Below are 17,272 nucleotides of genomic sequence, written 5' to 3' on the forward strand. Positions count from 1 at the left end.
AAGCTAACTTTTTTTCCATTTGATAAAAGTTAACGTGAGTGTTCTCGGTGGTCAGGAACAAATGTAATCGCATGGCAGGATGCTGTAAAAGGACCAAACTTCAGCCAGGAGAACAACTGAGATAATCCATCCACAATACGAGGTTAGTCATTCATATACTGCTGCATGCGCTGGGTTGTATTTACATCCTAAGGTTTTAAAAACTGAGCTTAAATAAATGATTAGCGGTAATAAAAGCCGAGGGAGGTCAACAGTGATCACTGACTGTTTTGGGAGCTTTTTGAGATTAAATAGAAGAAAATACAAAACATTAAACATGTTAACAACACAAAAGCCATATTAAACGCAGACTACTTTAGGCCCGGAAGTAGGACCGGATACCTTATAAATTCAAATTCAAATTTTATTTGTCACATACACAGTCATACACAGTATGATATGCAGTGAAATGCTTAGACAACTGCTCGTGACCTAAAATAAAAGACTATGAAGAGGATAGGAAATAAATATGAAAATTAAAATAAAGGGTAAATTTAACTAGGAAAGAATAGAATTAAATATAAAAATTAAAGTTTTAAATTAAAGTGAAAAAGACAAAAAGTTTTCTGACGTTTTTCATGATGTATTGCTAAATAGTCAAAGAATAACATATAAATAGTTTGTTTATCCCAGAATTAACAAATTCCTGTGTTAAAGCAACCTGTAAGAAATTAACCAAAATAGCTCAGTAAAATCAAATATTTAAAGTAAGTAAAAGCAGTTGAACAAAGAAGAATTTTTCCTTTTTTTATAACGCAAAACATGGGAATGACCTTTATCAACTTGTCGTGAGAACAGACAGAGTAAGGGTTTAAGGATTTTGAGGTCGAGTCAGATGACCAAGGGGTGATGACTGGTTCACAAAAGGTGACAAGCAATAAATGTTATCGTGCTTTGTAGGCAAAAGTGGTTAATACTTCCAATTTAGGGAACAGGAAAAGATTCATGTTAGAAGATCAGCACTGTTCAAAGAATTCAAGATGAATGAGTTTTAAACCTAAAGGTTTTTTGTTTGCTTTTTCATTTTATAACAGCTATTAACCACCAATGATGAAATATTTCAACAGTCAATGTTTTTAATCGTGCATTAGTGTTAAAAACAATTTGTCTTGAATGATTAGGGATTCATTAGTGAGCTTCAAAACAGTACTCTGGCAGGGAAAGTGTTAAAAACTTCCCAATCACTACAACCAGTTTTCACTTTTGGGATGACAAATGCTGCTCCGTCACATTCGTCGGAATCAAGATGTTTGATTTAAAACGAGACCGCAGCAACTGTTTGTTGTTTTTCTGTTTGTTGTTTTTAGTTTTGCTTTGCATAAGACTTCCCCTCATCTTCTTCCACAATTACGCAGACACACACAGACACACACGTACACACACAAACAGGTTTGTGTTGTTCTTGTTGTTTCTTTGTGGTGGTTTTGGAGGTTTCCAGAAGCTGCGTATCCAGTTGCTTAACTGAAACTCTGCCACTTCCTTTTCCATACACCGCTGTGTGTTTTACGTGCTGTAAAAATGAAATGTGTCTGCGTTTAACAAGAAAGACGAGAAACACTGAAGCCACTTCAACCACTTGAACAGTGTCTAGAGAAGGGATGTCAAACTCATTTTACACAATCGGCCACATACAGCCCACGTTGATCTTAAATGTTTTTTTGTTGCTGTTTTTTTTGTGTGTTTTTTAGGGTTTTTTGTTTTGTTTTGTTTTTTACCATGGACTTGCTACTATCTGAAAAACAGTAACTTTCTGGTCATTTGATTTTCTTTATCTGTTAGTTATATTCTTATATGTAGTATGAAGGGCAATGGGGGTGGGGAGTCTTTATTAACAGGAAAAGCTATAAAACCTATGAAACAGTACAGTTACATGCAGTTAAAAATTCACAAACTGTGCACTCCTTCACATTTTCTATAGCTTTCCGGTGGGCTGGATTATAGTCTTGGGTAGGCCAGTTCTGGCCCCCAGGCCTTATGTTTGTCTCCCGCTGGTCTAGTGTGAGATACCACATATCTGTAATTAGGAACATTACCTATTGTACTTATCAATATTTCTGTTTTTCTTGTGTTTTATGTGGCTTTTTTATATTAGTCCCCATAATAATCCTGTATACCGCAAGCAGAAATAGTCTACGTTGCTTTATCAGCTGTGTATGCACATGATCCCACATAACCTTTCTTTTCTTCTCAATCAGCATATAATAATGGCACATGCGCACACGAAAGCAGGACAGAGAAAAAGGAAGCGAGAAGAAGGGTTGGTCAATAAAAGTGCTTCTCCAAGACAGCACTGTGAGTCGAGCTGAGCCGGCTATAAATATCTTCCTCTTTTTCCTCCCCGTCTCCTCCAGCACAGTCTTCGCTTCGCCTTCCTCCTTCCACTGTAGCTCTTTAATGGCAGTGGAAATCACTGAAAAAATGACAAAGTGAGCCATTCACCTCATGGTTATTCAGACAGGATATTACAGTGACAGAGGGAAGGGAAATAACGGAAATTAAGGCCCATGTTTGAAGAGAATGGAGCGAATGATCGACACTGCTGATTGGTTACCCTCTGGTTTCCTGGCAACGCCATGACAGGGTTTCCTGCATGAACATGATCACCAGGATAGTCTGAGTAACAGGAAATATTCCCCACTCTGATTTGAAGTAATTAAAGCTGAGAGTTTATCATAAACTTGAACAGTTAAAGGAATTAATCTGCAGCTCGGTGCCGTTTCCTGTCCTATCCTTTCTACTGAAGCACTCCCGTGAGTTGAAAGCATGTTCACATGGCTCACAATGAAGGCACTTCAGAATGGCTTCCAAATATACACATTTGAACAAACAGGTAGGTTTTGTCTCTGATGAGTTCATATTTTATAACTAAAATCCTCTGGTGCAGATCAGGTTACAGTTTCAATATTTTCTGTAAATAAATAAATCAATACACGATTGTTCCAATCATTCACACCCAAAGTCAGCAACTTTAAAGTGAAGCCAGTGTGGAAGTGTCAAAGCTTCCTTTTCTGCGTTAAAAGCTCTGAACTAGTGGAGGCTGTAGCACAGGAGGTAAAGCAGGTCATCTACTAATCGAGAGTTTGACGGTTCAGTTTCTGGCTTTGTAAAGCTAATCCACCTCATTTGCTCTCCAATATGTTCACTGGAGTGAAAAAGTGTGTGATTGTTAGATAGAAAAAAGTGCAGTGGGTGTGTGGGTGTTATAAAGTGCTTTGAGTGCTCAAGTACAGTCGAAGTGTTGTGTTTACAGCCTTGTACAAGAAATGTTTTAGTCTTAGTTTTCTACTACACAACAACTATGTGCTTTTTAATGTTGCTCATGTATTTAAAGCTTTATTTGGGTTAAAAGTTATTTGTGATTAAAGGTGTGTCTGCTTTGAGTGAAAGAGAGGTTTTTAATACCCCCATGACCCATCCACTGTTACATATCATGTCCAAAGATTTTAGACGATAGTTGATGCCCCATTCTGCCTTTTGAGCCACTGCCACTCATGTGACTGTCATCATCACCTCAGGTAATTTAAATTAGATAATTTCGACCTACATTATCTATGATGTTGCTGCTGTTTGAAGCATTTTCTAAACTTACAAGAAGGCAAATCTAAAACGCATATTGAACGTTTGCTGCCCTTTAACCTTTCAGCTTACAAGTAAAACGTCAGATGATGTGGAATTGCACAAACAGTTCAACTTATAACATCTGATGCACTCGCTGCTGCTAGTTTGTGTGTGTGAGGTGTGCTAGCTGGCTCAAGCATACTTTATCCAGGCATCTCCCTCAGCTAAACCATGCAGCAGCACATTTTTAGGAGTAAATGTATTTAAAGCAGATCGTACCTCTGCTATATGGGAGAAAGGAAAATTTTGAAAAATATTCCCATCTGCGTCTCCAGCAAGGTGGTCTGCAATTGTCTGAAGTTCATGTATTAAAAACAGCAACATACAGATTCCCTTTGTTAGCCACTTTAGCTAGGTACCTTAGCTGTCCACCCTCTAATCCAAATGTGGCCACTTTTAGCTCAACCCCTGCTCCCCCAGAATGGTCATATAAGGCTAAAATCAATCCCTTTAAACAGTTATCTACAAACCAAGAGTTGATGTCACAGTGACAAAGTCAAAAAAATTCTATCTAACACAAACACTGTATTAGCCTGGCAAGCTAGCAACCAATAATAGTTGAAATGATGTAAAAACAAACAAACAAACAAAAGAAACACAGCACACAGCCAAGCCATGGTAGTCTTGGATTTCAAATATGGCAATACAGTCAAGGTCAGTACACAGATTTAACACAATAACAGCCATTTTACAGGCTTCAGGGAGTACTACTGTGGAGGTAAGCGTGAACGACACAGAGCTCTCAGTTCTCACTCCTTCTTTATTCCTCTCCAACATCAACTGAACACATCGCGCAACACACTTCCTCAACACTGGGTGTGAGTGGAGCCCTCTAGTGGTCCACCACACAGACTCCCCCCCCCCGCAGAACTAGTCCAGGACCCGGGGTTTAAGCAAACGGCCGGAAAGGCTGAACCGTGGGGGTGGGGAACTGACAGAGGAAAACCCAGCCCGGGAGCGAGGCTGGCACTGGCGGTCAGAAAAAGCTGCAGATAACTCGGGCTCCGTTGTTTGTAGGGCGCTCCTGGGGTATGTCAGCGTTGACTATGCTGCCATGGCCGCTGAGCAACGTGCTGACCCGGACGTGGTTCCCCTTTCATGGCATCGTCGTGTTTTTGACTCGGTGCATGCCCTCTCTCATCCCGGCGTCTGGGCCTCGGTCAAGCTGGTCAGCGCCAGGTTCGTTTGGCCGTTTGAGTTAAAAAGAAACGAGTAAAGCAGACCTTCACAATCTTAGCGTTTGTGAACATTAAAGAATTCCGGCACTGGGGATTATGCAGACTTTCAAGCTTTCTACTATGAGTCCAACAGTGGTACAGGCCTTAAAAAACAAAAAGTTAACACAAATACCCCTGCTGAAAGTGACACTGCATCAGCCATCATTTATGACTTCAGGAATGCAGATGATTATCACCAGGTGTTCGCCAGACATGATGAGTAAAAGTGAGTAAAGGGTCACAGCAGAAAGATCCATTTCCAAACGTTCTCTCCTGCAGGTGCCAACATGCCCCGGACAAGAATGCCCTAAACAAGTCAAAGCGTCACGTGACATGCCTGTGTGAGGCGTCTCAACTCCTACTTTTGTATTCATTATTAAGCATCACAGTGTCTCTATCATTTTCAGTGAATATATAAAAAAGGCCCAAATTTAATATAAAATTTGAATGTTCCCAATGTGATACTCTGTTGTTACACTCTCCTGATTGCAGCGCAGACCTATTTTAATAATAGCCTTGCTTCCATCTTCTTTTAATGGGACTCTTCTGTGCTCGACTAACAGAGCTGAGACACTCACAAATAAATTATGTTTGCTACAGTCATCACAGTGACAAACTGAGGAGCTCAGGTCTTGAGACTTTTATGAAAGCACCTCTATCACTGGTTCCTTTAATGGGCTCAAATAATTGCAGTAAATACCTGCTATGACTGCTGCTGCTGCTACACTACTTAGGCAAGCACAGTCCTCCCACCATGAGTGGTACTGTACTGATGCAATGTACACTCTCAGCTGTCTTCGCAGTTATATAAAGAACCAGAGCAGCAGTCTCTCCGGCAACGCACCATTTCAAGAGTACAATGAGAGGGGATTTGGGAGGGAACGGAAGCAGAGGGAGAGATGTTCATGTTTCATCAGCTGAGGCCTGCATACCTGTAAAATGGAAAAATGTTAAAACCATCTGGAAATCAGAGAAACAAATGTTTTTGCCACATACTTATGTACTTTTTAAATCTGTGTACCAAGCTCCAGTGTTTACTCATCACTTATGTGAATGAGTTTTCATATTGCAGTGAAAACTCTCCTCGACCCCACATAAAGGCTGTATATACAGGGCACCTTCTTAGCAAAACTTTTTCTGGTCATTGTCACGACATATTAAAGAGATATAACATCTGGAGTTGATGCGAATCCTTCCACACAGAATCTTGACTGCTATGAGTACACCATGTGACTGCTCTTATGTAACTATGCTTGTCTGTGTGAAAGGACTTATGCAGCCAGAGCAATGACAGTATGGAAGTATTCGAATTGAGACGTTTCCTCGCTCTAACATCGTCTGCCATAGTCAACCTAAATAGATCTCACTGACAAGAGTATTACTATCAATCAAATTTTGAATCATAGAAAATGTGGCAGATTTGCTATCACATCCTGATCTGTGCCAGCTCAGACTACAGCTACAGACGCAGACCAAGAAAAGCTACTTTTTGGGTGAGAAAAATTGCATCCGATTGTATCCGAATGCCAGGGGGTAAACTTGTTAAATTCATGTCTGCCTCGGGACTGTGAAAAATAGTTAGATATCTACTGTATCGCTTGCTCATAGGGGATCATACGCCTTGAGACAACTGTTGTTGTGATTTGTTGCTATATAAATAAAATTAAACTGAATTAAGTATCTTTCAATTATTAATATTTGTTAAAGACACAAGCATGTTGACGTTTGCCATCACCAGCATTAAAAATAATTACCATGCTTGTAAGTTTATCCGAGCATGCTCACAATTCTTAAGTAAGAAATCAAATTTTGAATTTCAGCGAAACTTGTTGAAGATACTCACAGAGATTTGCTTCATACTGTACAGTATTGTGCAAAAGTCTTGTGCCACCCATCATTTCTGTATATTTTTGCTTCCAGAGAAACAGACTTTTCTTGCCATTTTTATAAGCAGTGTTGAGGAATTGTTTTCTTTGAACATTGGCTGCTTTTTCTCTCATTTTCAGTCCACTACTAGTACCTGACTATTTTCAGGAGAATTCTTTTCTTTGTAAGCCACCATGAATCATTCAAGCGTCAACACAGAACCTAACTAAAGGGATGCACCAGTGTTGTGTCTACACATAACAGACAACTTACCAAAGAACCACTTTTTAAGTTGTAACTTTGCCACTTTCTTCCTAGCAGCCTGAAACATATAACTTGTTGCCATTTATTCAGCTGATCTATAAATAATGCCAAACAACTTGGCTTGTCTTGGCGCTATCATGATTTGGGAATGCATCTCAGCCAGTGGTGTTGGGGAGTTTGACAAAATTGATGGAATTATAAATGCAGAAAAGTACTGCCAGATTGTGATTTTTCACCATGACAATGGTGCAGTGACAAAATACCTGGATAGAAAAACACGAAATGTAGCACTTTCAATCATAGATTGACCTCCTCATAGCTTGGACCTCAGCATCTAAAGAAGAGCTTTGGATGGCCTTCATGAAACCTGGAGGACTGTTGAACTTAAAGAAATATTAGCAAATATAGACTTTAAAGCTCATTAGAAATGGATACAAAAGATTTTTGTGCATTACTCTATATGATATACATTAAAGAACATATTATGAATCCAATTTAGTCTTGAATTAAAGGCCAACTTTATGAGTGTGATCCAAAGAAAGCTGTATGCCCCCTTCAACATCAGTGGGACTTGGTTACGACTTGTTTTACAGCTGAAGAATACACACTTCATCACCCCACCTGTCAGCTGCTGAAGGCGGACGAAGCGCATGTGTGAACTAAGTTTGAACACAACTAATTAGGCAAACAAAAAAAATCAAAATAGATGTTACACTGGGAATAAATCCATACGTAAGTTGCGTGGAGGAGTCAAATTTGATTAAATACTTGGAGACTGGCATCAAAGTGCCCTAAGCAACGATCTTCCTAAGTAAACCTGTAAGTGTGCTCATCTGATGTCAGTATGTGTGCATGCAGCCACCTGTGCCTATGTGAATGTTTGACTTTGACCCCGTCCTTGGTGAGCAAACATTTAGTCTGTTCTTTTTTGTTTGCCCCTGATGGCATTGCCTAAGTGGCCACTGTAGTATTTGCTTAATGGAGGTCAGTGATAATGGTAGATGATAGGAAATACATTTATGGTCAATTTTATAAACACTAAGATGCGTTTTTGGAAGCAGCTAGTTAACTTTACCCCTGCATTATTTGGTAAATATTTTAGTTACAATCATCATCCGCTCAAATGTTTAGTCATTACTGATAAAATGAGGTGAAACTTGTTACTTTACATGGCTGTTTGTTCATTTAGACTTTCAGGTCCTTCTCTTTTAACTTTTACAAACAATTAGCAGGCTTTCTTTCTTTCTGTCTTTCTTTGTTTCTTTCTTTCTTTCTTTCTCCAATCTTGCCACAGGGGTGAGGGTCAGGTGCTAGACAGGTTAACAAAGTACAGCACACATCAGCTCCTAAGTTAAAGAATAACAGCAGGTGATTGCTGTACTACGTGACCACAGTCCAGGCTCCACAAGCTCTGTCTTGGCAAACACAAATGAGTGTTTTAGGCGAGCAATTACAAGAACAATTAAACATGTAGTACGTGTGCGTGCATACAAATTTAGACTTAGGTTAAACTGTCTGCAAAAGTGCCTGAAAGTGTATTATTTGTACTTTAAAATCATAGACTATATACTTATGTCTGACTGTGTATTTGTTCAAGTTACAGATGATTAAATACATGTAAGAACTGCTGTAATGAAATTGAGTCTGCTTTCAACTCAGGTAATTCCTAAGGCTGTAATTTATGGTAATGTTTCACTTTCACTGCAATGTTATACATTGTTGTGAATTTTTGTTTTTTTGAATATTTGTCACAATTAAATGTTTCAGGTTGTCAAACGAATTCTAATATTAGACAAAGATAGCATGTAAATACAATACATTTTTTAAAATGACGATTTCAGCTGAGTGAAAAAAAGTTTTCCCAACCTACCTGACCTTGGGTGAAAACGTAATTGCCACTCTTGTTAAATCATGAATTAACTGTGATTAACCACATGTTTTGGAAAACAGACTGCTGTTTCACTAGCCACACCCAGGCCTGATTATTGCTAGACCTGATGAATCAGTAAGTCCCTAAAAATAAAACCTGTCTGACAAAATCAAGTAGGCTAAAAGCCATCTGTCAGTCTGGGGAGGGTTACACAGTCATGTATAAGACTTTGGGAATCTAGCGAACCACAGTGAGAGCCATTATCCACAAATGAAGAAAAAGTAGTGAACCTTCCCAAATTTTCTGGCCTACCCAAATTACTCCAAGAGCGCCTCAACGAGTCAACCAGGAGTTCACAAAAGAACCCAGAACAACACCTGAAGAACTCACTTGTCTCAGTTAAGGTCAGCGTTCATGATTCATCGATAAGAAAAAGACTGGCCACAAATGTCTCTGAAAACCACGGCCGACCAAAAAGAACACATAGGGTCTCTTCCCCCACCCCCCAAAAAAGCCCCCTGATGATGTCCAAGACTTTTGCCAAAATATTCTGTGGACTAATGAGATAAAAGACAAAAGAAGTTTTTAGTCCCCTTACATGTGGCATAAAACGAACAAAGCATTTTATAAAAAAAACCAAAAACGTCATACCATCATCCAAACATGGTGGTGGTAGCATGATGGTCTGGGAATGCTTTGCTGCTTCTTCCTGAATTCTGCCAGAAGATTCTGAAGGAGAATGTCCGGCCATCAGTTTGTGAACTGAAGCTAAAGCAACCTCGACTTATGGAGGAGAATGATCTCAAAATCTACCTCTGAATGACTCAAAAAATATGAAACAGTTTGGAGTGATCTAGGCAAAGTCCGAACTGTATTGAGATTGAGATGCTAGGGCATGACTTTAAACCTGCCATTCGTGCTCCAAAACACTTCAATTAAAACAAATTTTTAGAAATCCCTTTACAGTGATGTGAAAGCCTCATTGCCACTTATCACGAACACTTGATTGCAGGTTTTGCTGCCAAGGGTGGCACAACCAGTTAATCGGTTTAGCTTTTTCACATAGGACCATGTGGGTTTGGTTTGGCTTTTTTCCCTCAACAAATGAAATCATCATTTAAAAACATGACAGCTTGACTTCTTGGACACTTCAGACTTCAATCACATGTTGATACGCCAAGCAATCCCCTTTACATCCTGTTAATATTAAACCCCTCTTGTAGTATCAAGATCTGAAACTACATGCAACCACTGATTTGTCAGCATACAAGTGTGCACATATCAAATCGTCAGTGATTAGGCACGACCCCCTCTCTGGCATTCATACACGGAGACTGAAATGCTGCTGTGGGCTCCTCAGATGGATTAACAGACCATTAGCACCTCGACTCCTTTAAATTTTCCAATTGTCTCAGGAGCACCTCGCTGGCCCTGGACCCAGCACTCAGCACTCATCTTTCACCCCAGCTGCTCCTCCATGACAAATGGTTATATTAGAAGTGATTGCCTGATGCAGACAGGAACCAGACAGCTTCAGAGAAGACTCTACATTTGAATTAACAGCTTGATTTGTATGCAGTAAGAAGTGTAGTTTTAATCAAGAGTCATGTTAAGCAACCGTTTTAATACAATTTGGCATTTTTCTGTCCAACAATAACTGAATTTGTACTCTGTAAGAGCCACTATACATGAATAGTTTTTATTGTTAACCATAAAGACATTTAGAGGAAACATCAAACATGGACAAATTCAATTGTTAGCCTTTTTTAAAGGAGAATGTTTCACCAGTGATTTGTGCAGCTACGCCATAAACAGCGCTGCCATTTCTAGAAAGAACGCGTTTCCTTAAATGTTATGAAAAAGGAGTCCAGGTAGATTTTCACTCCTTTTTCTGTGTGTGTCATAAGTGTTACCCCAGGAGAGAACACAATTTACAACAATATCCATCTGTTCAAAGCAAAAAAGTTGAAATTAAGTGTCTTTTATGTTGCACTGGGTACCCGAGTTCCTCCTTTTCTGACACATTTCCAGCAGAATGGCTTCTTAGGTCTTACTTACTGCCCCCAGTAGTCAAGTCACATGATACTTCTGTGAGAAACTGGGATATGAAATTTATAAAAACACACCCTGCAACCACAAATAACCACAGGTGTCACCCAGTAAACCAGGACTGGAATTCTAAAGTGGACATTTAGTAGAATCTTCATTCTAATTTGTATTCCTAGAATCATATTAAAATTAACGAAGTGTTTGTTCAAAGCAGTTCATGTGCTCAAATTACTCCAGGTCCTACTGAACATCATTGTCATTTTCTTCACTCACTCACTTTGTCGACTTCTTCCCCTGACCTATAAAGAACAGGATGTGCCCTCTTTTGCAAGATGTGAGACTAAAATGAATTGCAATGCTCATTTATGAGGTGATAATTGAACAAGCTAACAAAAGCAATCATGTGGTTCACAGACTGCTGTGTAAAACATGGTTTTGGATGACAATTTGCCAAAGCAATATCAGGCTTTAGACAAACAGCAGAGACTTTAACCTGTTAACATCTAGTGTATCATATTTGATACGTGGAGGTTTTTTTGTGAATTTTCTGAAACTTGTGCATCATCAGTGATTTTTTCCCCTGAAAACCCCAAAATAATAGTAAATAATAACAGTAAAACGATCATTTTCTGGCAATCATTTTATATTTCAGGCTTTAAGGGGTTAAGGGGGATCAGTGTTTTGTGGGTTTGGTCTTATGATGCTATTTGTTAACAATGGGTCAATTTACTTACATAACATTTTTACAAACTATAAGATCTGAGCTATCATTTGTCTTATTGTCACTCTAAGTTCCAATTCATCACAAAAAACAGAACTAGAGAGATCCATTGCAGCTACCGAGCAATGTTTGATGCCAATATTACATGAACTAATTAAGACATTACGTCTAAGAAACTCTTCATCGCCACTAGAACTTAGAGCTCAGAGCAGATTTTCTACCTGTGTACATCATCTGTTGTGCATGTCAGAAGCTTAAATAGGCACTAACACTCTTTGCCAGCGTTTATCTGCTTATTGTTTTTTCTCTTCTTATCTTGTTTTAACTCGCCTCACATTCTTGGAAATGTCTGCACACCCCAGCTGTAGCGTGAAACCTGCGAGGACACTCAGTCCCCTGGCTGCATGAGGCAGAGCGATGGGGAAGTGGAGATAAAAATAATTTCTGCAGTCCGATCCATCTGATGATAACAGAGTTCTCCTTGACTGTTACCATAGTAACTGTGAACAGGAAGGAAGTGGAATTGTTGCAGAGCTCAGCAGGACCGTCTTTTCCACTGACAGAAAGCAGAATAACTGATTACAACTTGCAGAAAACCATGCGTGTGTGTGTGTTAAATATTACCAGCCCTGACTTTTTAGCTGTGTTGTGGTTGTAATGGTGAGCTGTTATCACCACGCTCTGGACTCTATCCAGAGTCTTATTGACCCTATTAGATTATCTGAGGCTGTGTAATCAGCCTCAGCAGACTAACTGGCCTAAACTGTGCAGCACTGTAGTGAATCGCCCTCAAAAATAAACTGGAGTTATCCTGTCCTCCTTACAGTTACAGTGCAGGAAAGCTAAGTTGTTCTGGTAGCAGTGGAAAGATTTGCCATGAGAAGCTGAACTTTGATCAAACTGTTGGCAGGGCAGAAGATAGGTTTATCTCAGTGCTGGTGCAGTAAATATCTATTTTTGTGTATTCATGACATATAAATATCTATAAATTGCATGTAATAATGATTAAGAGATATCCTTCCTCATGAAAAAAAATGAAATACCGGACAGAATCACTCCATATGCCTTTGACTACCTTTTGTGAAATGGGAATCAGCCCTAATCCAATAGCAAAAGTTGCATTTATATATGCCCTAGCCAGATGTGATTCAAAGATGCCAAAACACTGTCCACGTTTTATTTCCATGAATTCAAGTGCGTAAATTAAATAAATTCAATTCAGTTAAACTTAACAATGTCCTGGAGCTTATGCTGAGAAAGGGCTGGAAGCATCAGCAGTCTGACCGCCTGTCTCCTACCAAAGAGAGAAAAGCAGCAGTATTTAATCCTGATGGTTTTTTCAGTCAAGCTATGAGAAACTGTGGTTAGAATATAAGATATTTTGTAGATATTCTGGAGTATATTTTTAGGTAAGCATAAAGGGAAAAACATGGCCAATATATATTTTTAAACATTGCTTTCCGGAGCATTTTTGCCTTTATTTGGTGGGACTGAAAAGAGTTTTAAGACAGGAAAGTTGGAAGACACGCAGCAAAGGGCCTTGGGGCATAATCAAACCTACCCATAATCAAATCAAAGTCTTGATAGCTGACAAAAAGACAGGAGGCAGAGCTGGGGGTGGGACAATGTAAGATGCTTCATCCGGAATGACCACGATGGATCAGATTAGAAATGGATATATCAGAATGACAGCTCATGCTGGGCAGGAGGTGGAAGCAAAATCAGAGAGGAGGATAGTGGATATAATGGACAAAGGATGTTGAATATAGAGCTGCTGAGCAGAAGGAAAAGAGGACTGAAAAGAAGAGACTGCAGAGAAAATTCAAGGATGTAGTGAAGGAGGACATGGACAGATAATGTCCTCGTAGAAAGTACATTTTCTGTTTTTCAGTGTAGATTTCTTTGAGATTCTTTAATATGACAACCCTAACATCATACACAACAAAACAGGATGCTCTTATTGTTATTATTCTCACTTATGTAGTGGCAGTTAAACCATTTTGGCATGCAAAGAAATAAGAGTATTTTCTAGACATATAGGCTGGGCAGCTTCAGTTTCGTGGGTTGAAAAGGGTTTGTGTGAAGAATCATTTGCTGTGAAAGTAAACCTTTAAGAAATTAGTCTTGAATCCATTCGAAATGTTTTTTTCTCTCTCCTGAGCGTGCTGACAAAGCATTCCTCTTCTGGCCTGAATTTTTTACACACCACGCTCTATTCTTTGTACGAAGCCTTGAACCACACTGAGCTGTGTTACATAATGCTGCAGGATTCCCCGTCGAGTAGACTACAAGCAGATAACTTGGAGAAAAAAACTCATATTACCATTCTTCTATTCTACTTCTGCTAGTATTCATATTATTATATGTCAGTTTTGTCTTCCTTTAATGTTCAAAAAAACCAAATTCAAATTAGCAGGTTGATTTTGATGCTTGTCGAATGCATAAAATTCTCCAAAGCTTGGATAACCTGGAAATCTCTACTTCCTGATCAGAGTCCCTCGGCTAAACGCGGTTGTTCGTGTTGCAGTGTGATTCAGACACCTTGAGCTTTGGATGGTGTAACAAACGAACACACCGACAGAACGAGTGACCCCGAGCTGTGTCCTTTAGAGAGACTCACTGAAGGCTGTTTATTCATAGAGCTGTTTTAAAATAGCAACGCTGATGAAAAGGAAGAAGCACACTGTAGTATTGTGTAACCACTCTCAGCTCCATTTACAAAAAGTCATATAATATGTATATTGATCCATTATATTTTCAGGACTCCAAGGAGTAAGAGAGGCGATGGCATGTATGTTTGATGAAGCCCCTATTGTACAGTGGTGTTGAGGACATAGAAGCCTAAACTTTATGAGTGAAGTGAAACAAAGCTTAAAGGTCCATTCTATAGATTTTACAGATAAATGTTACCACTACTGTACTGTAAAAATGAAAGGTTAGAGGAAGTGACATCATGATAACTTGGGATTAACTGATTAAGAATTTGCTTTGTGGAAAACAACAAGGTGTTTTAGCTTAAAGAGCAGCAACCTTGACTGTTTTGTTATGCATTATTAATATTATTATTAAGTATTATGCTTAACCTAGTATGAATGGAATCAGCTGTTTGTGTTGGGTGCATGCGGAGCTGCTTTCAGTCTGAATAGAAACTTATCCAGAAGACACTGAACCAAATCCTTCTCCTACTACAATGGCTGATCTGTTGCTTACATTTTTCATAGCCTTTTTATATTTTAAGGTTGCAGTCTCAGCATCAAACATATGAAATGTGCATAGCCTTTATGTCTGGAAAGCCAGTTCTATACAGATATACCTTAAACCTTCATCAGTGTTTCTAGTTACCAGCAAACATAACGCAAACTCACCCGATCTGTCGCTTCAGTAAAGACTTCCCTGATGAGTTTGTCATGAGCACATTAAGTCTGAACAGATAAAGCTCCAACTCTTATCTCTAAACCAACTCAGTGTTGTTTGAACAGTGTACCAGAAAGGGCAAGAAAGAGGATTTAAGTGACTTTGAATGTGGCAGATGGTCTAGTTTAAGTATGTTAGAAAAAATAACTTGATAAAAACCGAGAAAAGATAAAAACATCTGGGGCTGGGTGTATAATGCCTTGTTGATGTCAAAGGTTGGAAGACAATGTCTAGACTCTCTAAACACACAATATGCCAACGCTTCCAGCAGATGGGCTACAGCAGTAGAAGACTCCAACTGATGCTACTCCTGTTGGCTAAAAACAAGAAACTCTCCAAGAAGTATGCACAGGTTTGACAATATTGGACAACAGAAGAGTGTAAAAATGTTGCCAGATCTGATGAGTCCCAATTTCTGTTGCCACATTCAGATGGTTAGATCAGAAGTTGGTGGAAAGAACATGAGAGTATGGATCTTTCATGTCTTGTATTAACGGTTTAAGGAGGTAACAACTTTGGGTCCCAACTGAGCATTGTCACAGCCTACCCAAATATTGTTGCTGACCGTGTCCATCCCTTTATGAGCCAGTGTAGCCATCTTTTGATGGCAGCTTCCAGCAGGAAGTTAAAATCATTCCAACTGGCCTCCAGAGTCATCAGATCTTAATCAATACAGCGCTTTTGCGGTGAAACAAGAGATTCACATTATGGATGTGCAGCAGCTGCATGATGCTATCATGTCAACATGGACCAAAATCTCTGAGCAATGTTTCCAGTTTCTGGTTGAATCTGTGCCACAAAGAATTACACAACTGGGAAGGTATAAGGGCTCCAACCAGTATTTGCAAGATCTGTATCTAATGAATGTAATGAATGTTTATGTCTAATTGTGTTGGATGAAGAATATACAAAAATGGCATACTTTTGTGAATAAATCATAGTATTTTCAGTCTAGTCTTGTAATTATGTTGGATGAGAAAAATGTGAAAGGGTCACTTTCACATTGGTAAATGGTAAATTATAGTGTTTTTAGTCCCGTCTTACTCCCCTCACCCTAAACCAGTCTCCGCAGATGGCTGCCTACCCCGAGCCTGGGTCTGCTGGAGGGTTCTTTCTGTTAAAGGGAGAGAGTCAAAGCCAGAGAAGTACAGTACACATAAAACAAATGTTTGCTGTATGCTTCGCTACAGGAATAATTTTTATGTGAGCAAGGTATGCCGAAGTTGGCTAGACCTCTGTTGCCACCAGAATCTTGAATCTTTGCTGTATGTTTATGTTTCAGTACATCACTCTGAAAAACTCACAAACTACATTTCTGTTTTCATATTTTTGTCATTTTTGTTGAAGTACAAAACAGCCAAATGAGGTGGGAAAGGCTTGAGTTACATGTTCTGAGCGCTGTGTTTTGAATGTTTCGCTGTACTAAATGCTGAGTAGTGTTAATATTTGGAGTGGTTGCTGGTGTGATCTAAAAAGCAGTGTGTGGTAATGAACGCAGATGAAGCAGTTTTGATGGGTTTGTGAGGTTTTGCCAGAAGTGTTGGCGGTTTTATGAATATAGTTTGAAAACTGGATTTTGTGTTTAGTTTAGAGAAAAAGGTTTCAGAAATGTGACCTGGGAACATTTTGCTCATTTTGGAAATTTGTGGGGGCTTTATGACCTTTGGGCATTTTCCCACTTTGCCAGGCTGACAATTAAGAATTTGCTAAAAATGCTGTTATATTGTTCAGTTTTATGAGCCCTGGAGCTGAATAACAACGGGTATTATTTTAAATTCTATTCTTCTCTTATCATGTGTGCCTTTGTTGTTTAGACTAAACAAGTGTGCATAGACTGCATGTCTAGTACTTTATTACTGAGAAGTACACACGGTTTTGAATCTATGGGGATAAGAGCTCTCTGGTGGATTCAAAATAATCATGAATGTTCTTTCCACATTGTAATCTCATTATGTGCTCACAGGGTGTTCTCGTTTCATTCAAATGCTCCTAATTGTCTCTGTGGCTAATTTATCCAGTGCCTCTTTTTCTTTTGCACAGCTAATGGATTTTTTTTTTTTTTACAGTCTTCTCTCTCTCTGTTTTTCTTCTCATTTGCTGCCTCTGTCTTCTTGTCTCACTCTGACTCTTTGTTTCTATCTGTCTCACCTCATTAGCGTCTATTATCCATAGGGAGAGCTAAAAGCTAAAGATGCAGTCTTCAGAATCATGATG

Source organism: Neolamprologus brichardi, chromosome 5 (assembly GCF_056152115.1).
Source record: "Neolamprologus brichardi isolate AB-2024 chromosome 5, ASM5615211v1, whole genome shotgun sequence".
NCBI lineage: Eukaryota > Metazoa > Chordata > Actinopteri > Cichliformes > Cichlidae > Neolamprologus > Neolamprologus brichardi.